This window comes from Nicrophorus vespilloides, unplaced genomic scaffold (genome assembly GCF_001412225.1).
Source record: "Nicrophorus vespilloides isolate i.1.1-1 unplaced genomic scaffold, Nicve_v1.0, whole genome shotgun sequence".
Taxonomy (NCBI): domain Eukaryota; kingdom Metazoa; phylum Arthropoda; class Insecta; order Coleoptera; family Silphidae; genus Nicrophorus; species Nicrophorus vespilloides.
Window position 1 is genome coordinate 13,303 of NW_017095590.1, and position 6,008 is coordinate 19,310.

Here is a 6,008-nt window from a genome sequence, read left to right on the forward strand (position 1 = left end):
ATTCTACAATTTCACTCCCAGTTACAGAAATAGTAAACATTGCTTCTCGTTTAAGCGATGAAGAATTTGCAGTAAATCATCAGGATGTAAGAGAACTAGTGTTCGGGGAAGAAACTTTAGATGAGGAAGAACTGATGGAATTAATTGATGCATCCATCTCGAATGCATTGGTAAACGAAAATAAGGAAAACGAATGGGTGCCAAATCTCGATTTACAAGATGTGAAAAAAGGGCTAAATTTGGCTAAAGAATTAGAACTTCATTTCATTCAAACTGATCGTTCAACACAAAGCGCAGAGCAAAGTTTAAAAGAGAGTTAAGAAATTGATTAGCTCCCAAATAGAGAGGTTTTAGTGGAGTTAGAAAGAAAAAGCTACAATCGAAAACCAATGTGAAGATGAACTAAATGATGAAGACATTTTGCCCATTAAAAGAAGACGAGTTAGGCGACTCATATCTGACAGCGAGGATGAGTGTTGAAAGATTACATAATTTTACGAAAGTCTTCATTGCTTTTGTTGAAAAACAGTCTTTTAGTTTAGTTCTTGTTTCATTTTTTTTAATCAATCCTTAAATAATTTATAATTTATCTTGTCTTTTGTATTTATTGGTCTTCATATAACGCGGTAAGAATGATGTGATTTGTACTAATTCCGAGTTCCTTATAACGCGGTTTCCATAGAACACGCTACGAATTACGGTTAAATCCGAGTTTCTTATAGCACGGTTTCCATATAACGCGGTACGCACTCACCGCGTTATAGGAGAGTTGACTGTAGTTCAAATAAACTAATGTTTTTTTTTTCCACATTAATCTATTTTAGAATATACAAACTATTGAAATACAAATTGACTGTATTATTATAATGATATTGTTATTCAATAACTTTTTGTCAAATTGTTCAATTATAAATTAAAAAATAAACAATAAATTAATATTTTAAATCTTGTAATAGAATTAAATGCAAAAAAACAAACAACATTAATGTCTATTTCATATAATCTATGGATTTTTTTATTAGTTTCACCGCAAAAATATTACTCACAATTAAGTAGCAATACTAAAAATAAAAGTAAAATTAATCATCGTTCGTGTCATGCTGTTATGGTAAAAAGTATTTTTTTTTGCATTTACGCTGGGTCCAGGGTATTTCTGCTAATCCATATCAATATTGTATTGATGTTGTAAACAAATTTAAAAGTGACGCAAATTTATTAATAAAATTAAATAAATTGAAATGTGTTTTGTCAAGTTAAGTAATTGAGTTTTTGATGAAAATAGTATTAACTTAATAATTTCAAATATGTTTAGTATACCCCGACTTACGCAATACTTCTGTCTATAATATACTTATCTTATTTATCATGGTTTTTACTTTTATATATGTTAAATTCCATATGATAATTTGAAAAAAAAATAGATTAAAATACTTACTTTAAAAACGACAAAATAAAGAAATGCAACAAATCAGATACATCTTTCAAAAATATTATATTTTATTAAAGAAATTCTCAATTTTTGTTTGGACAGTTATTGTTTTTTAACACTTTATATCTAGTTAGAGCTGTTAGAATTTTGTACGTAAGTTCGGGAGTTCGTAAGTCGGGGGATTGCTGTATTCAATATTTAGAACATATTACATAATTATAATTCAATTTAGTTTAATTGTAATGAATATTTCTTATTATATGTAAAAGATAATATAAGAAAACATTGTTGGTCAATTTGTATGTAAAATTATAATCAACTAAATAAGTATAATTCTTTAGAATATCTTAAGGATTTACAGCAATTGTTGTCGTCTTCTGTGGTTATTTATAAACATCATTTTCTGCGTTTTGATATCTTCCGGTTTTGACGCCCTTGGCATTACTTCAAACAGCCTTCTACGTTAGTGTTTTCGGTACAAATGAACAATTTACATATAAACAAATATTACCAATATTTTAATAATGTTGTTCTGGCAACGAAAACAAATTTGATTAATGTTTTCGTTGCGATATTTATTCTAAATATATATATATATTTTGCTCGTATGAAATACTCGAATTGTTCTGCAATTAAATTAAAGATATGTTGCTGCGTTGAATCACGATCAGGTTTTTATTTTCGGTGATGTTCGGAAAGAACGAAAATAACGCGTTTATTGTTTTGTATCGAAGAAAATGTTTATTTTATAGAAAGAGAAAGAGAGAAAATTACAAGAAAAAATAAATTGAAATTTTGGGGAAAAACTCATATCCTGTTCTTGTCGTGCATGCGCACTTGCTGCTTCTGCATGTAAGTAAGTGGAAGTACGTAGGTTTTGGAAGAATCAGTTATGATGAATGCTCGAATGATTTGCAACTTCAAGAATATTTGAATATTTCTAAATAAGTGCATTAGAATAATAATTTATTTAAAACACGTTGGTAAGTTTTTAAAAGTATAATAAATATTTCTAAATATGATCATTTATTGTTAGATTAATTGCAAAAAAGAGGTATAATATTTTCTGTTTTAAGAAAATAAGTAATCAATTTTGTTAAGTAAAGTTATCTGTCTTATAAAATTTAAGAAAAATACGAAAAATCTATTAAAAAATAACAAAAAACGAGCCTTTATAATAGAACTAATGATGTTTTCTTGGAGGTAATTAAAATAAGAAATATTGTTAAATTAATTGAAAAAAAAAGAGAATTTAACCTGTTGATTAGACAAATACATTTTGCTAGGTAAAATTTATATACAGTGTAACCTCGCATAACGAATTGTAAGAAAAATAATTCGCTTAACGAGCGACGTTTCGCATAACGAGTGACGATGAGAAGAGAGACCACATCATTGTGTACACATATTACGTGTATTTTTTATGTTTTGGAATGGATTAAACTCGTTAAGTTTTCTAAACTTTGACAAAAAAAAACGGAAAAGTTTAAAAAATTGGTTTAATATATATTTAAAAAATGTATTTCTTACTATAAGAACCAATGTTCATTGACAATACATCGAAAAATGAAATTACTATGAACATTAATATCAAAATCATTCAAGATCGAACAATATTGAAGAAATTCGTACTTTACTAATTATAATTAATAATTCAATTATTAATGTTATTAATTGAAATTTAAAATTTATAGGAAAATCGTTTGATTTAATTTCAAAAATAACGAAAATATTTCAACAATAACTAACATTGAGAATATACACATTTTTTTTTCTTAAAGTAAACATTTAATTTCTTTTGATTGTTGATCGATATGTTTTTAGAAACTAGATTGAATTTAGTATGTGACAGTTTGATATTATTCCACTTCAATTTGTAGGTTTGTTTTCATTAAAACAATTGCGGAGTTGCGAGAAAGAAGGTTTGATTTTGCTTTTTTATACAATAACCCAACGTATTTCATCTTTTTTATTTGCATCCGGTGTTTTCACATTTCATTGATTTACTCGAAAACTATAATAGATAGAATGAATCCAATATATGCATATGAAAGCTGAATGTTTGAGGAATCCAACAAGTATAGATACATTCATGTGCTATAATCCATATTGCTGTAATACGCGTTCAAAGTTGAAAATTGAAATTAGTACGTTCGAAAAAGCAGTGTTTTCACATTTCATTGATTTACTGGAAATCTATAATAGATAGAATGAATCCAATATATGCATATGAAAGCTGAATGTTTAAGGAATCCAACAAGTATAGATACATTCATGTGCTCTTATCCATATTGCTGTAATACGCGTTCAAAGTTAAAAATTGAAATTAGAACGTTCGAGGAAGCAGTGTTTTCACATTTCAATGATTTACTCGAAAACTATAATAGATAGAATGAATCCAATATATGCATATGAAAGCTGAAACATCAAGTTTGGAAACCACTGGTTTAGACAATCAGTTCCGCCAATATCCCGAAACTGTCTGAAACCAGACAATCAAGAACTTTAAAACTGTTGTTGTATTTAGTTTGTAATTAAATTCTGAATTTTAAACTTCGAAAAATGATCGTTAATAATATATTTGCTGTCTCTAAGCGAACGTAATTGCTCTGTAATAGAGGTATAATCTAAGATGAAAATGATATACAATTTGTAATTGGTTGTCTTAGCAAGACAAAAAAAAAATAACCCACATTGCAGTAGCACAATGTAATTAATTGAATACGTTAAAAAAAAATTCTTTGAAATTAATTCCTTAATTAATTTCTTAATTAACTGCAATCAAATTCGTTCTGCGTACGATTCGATTTCGCGAACTTATTGGGTCAATTTATGACCTTTGGGGATCCCTCTTGGCCTTGAGCACATGATTTTGTTATTCTTAATTATATGTGTGTGTGTGTGTATACTCATATTTTTTTGTATCCACTTCTTACATTCCGCATGCAAAACCAGTTTCCAGCAATTTTCGTGTAATCCCCTGGCTGTTGTGGAAGACAACTTAAATATATTCAGACTGGTTTTGGCGCTCGTATAAACCGGCCAACTAATAAACACTAATGCCGATCATCGCGCATCGCGAAGAACTCGAATCCCGAACGCTCGATTTCAGTGCAGTTTTACACTTTACCGGATGCCCTCACAACAAAAGTACATGTTAATTCTCCATTGAAACGTAAGTTGAATTTCAAATTTACCGACTTAAGCTAAATGATTTGGATCTAATCCAAATTACTCGTTAATTGTAAACAATAAAAGCTAAATCAACAGATTGTATTTTTTGTAATGAATTTAGTGGAAATTTCGTGTAGCTTCTTGGGAATAACCCACGTTATAAACAGGCCATCGACTTTTGCAACCAGTTTCAAAGTCACTCACTCCGAGGAACAAAAGAAAAAGTAAAAGAAAAAAAAGAACCGTAAACGGGGATGCATTAGCGTCCGGTCAACATCAACCAAAGAGAATCAGAACATTTCCATTCGCATTTTAAATCAGTTGAAAATCGCGCAGGTAAATGTAATTTTTGTATTCGTTAACGTACAGTCAGATCTCGAATGAAATGCATTGTTTATAAATAAAAATGAAGAGACGCTCGGTTTCGTGGAATTACCTGATTATTAGTGGTTTAAAAGTTTTTAATGATAAATTGCGAATTCGAACTTAAAAATAAACCGACAATGTTAATCACGTTTTTCCAATTAGTTGCAAATGCACAATATGTTTAATAATGCATGTTTTGCATAAATAAGGTATGATGTGAAAGTCACCGCTTTATACTTTTGTATTATTTAATAAAAAGACGAGAGAATAAACGGTTTCCTATGATAAATACAATAAAAAATGAGTGGACTTTAAGGTTTGTTACAAAATAGGTTGTGTTGAAAAATTTCTTAAATGTTGTGTAAAATTTGTGTAATTGTGGATCATCCATTAAAATACCAACCAGAAGATTTTGTTGTTTAACTTTACTGAATTAGAGCTTTATATAAACAATGAATTATTACTATTTCGTAATTAGATCACACAACTAAATATTAATAGAAAAAAAATATGCTTAAATTTAGTATACAATCAAAAATGAAACGAAAAATAAGGCCGCTATAAAATGATTTACGTAATTGTCTGTAAAAATATCTGAATGATTGTTTACTTATGCACTATTTAATTATTCAAATTGCACAAATAACACACAATTAATTATTGTTTGTGATGAGCACAACTTTTTTTTGTTTGTTTTATATTTTGCTGTAATTTGTATTGATTTTTTTCATTTCTTTTTCTTTTAGAATATGGCTTTGAAAATTTTCATACTTTTGGTACTTTCGGTATGTTTTCCTCGAAAACTATAATAGATAGAATGAATCCAATATATGCATATGAAAGCTGAATGTTTGGGGAATCCAGCAAGTATAGACACATTCCTGTGCTCTTATCCATATTGCTATAATACGCATTCAAAGTTGAAGAATTGAAATAAGAACGTTCGAAAAAGCAGTGTTTTCACATTTCATTGATTTACTCGAAAATTATAATAGATAGAATGAATCTAATATATGCATATATAAGCTGAATGTTTGGG

The 6,008-nt window shown here is 28.4% G+C and overlaps 1 protein-coding gene across 5 annotated transcripts in view; it reads left to right on the top strand.

Annotated features, from left to right (window-relative positions):
* The first annotated feature begins 4,343 nt into the window (after positions 1–4,343).
* The window catches only part of LOC108557850 (serine protease gd-like), a 7,475-nt gene continuing 5,810 nt past the window's right edge, over positions 4,344–6,008 (top strand). For all 5 annotated transcript variants that reach the window (XM_017914538.1, XM_017914554.1, XM_017914563.1 and 2 more), the window contains exon 1: positions 4,344–4,604. The gene's annotated coding sequence lies outside the window, so the exon portion shown is untranslated. The remainder of the gene's footprint in view (positions 4,605–6,008) is intronic.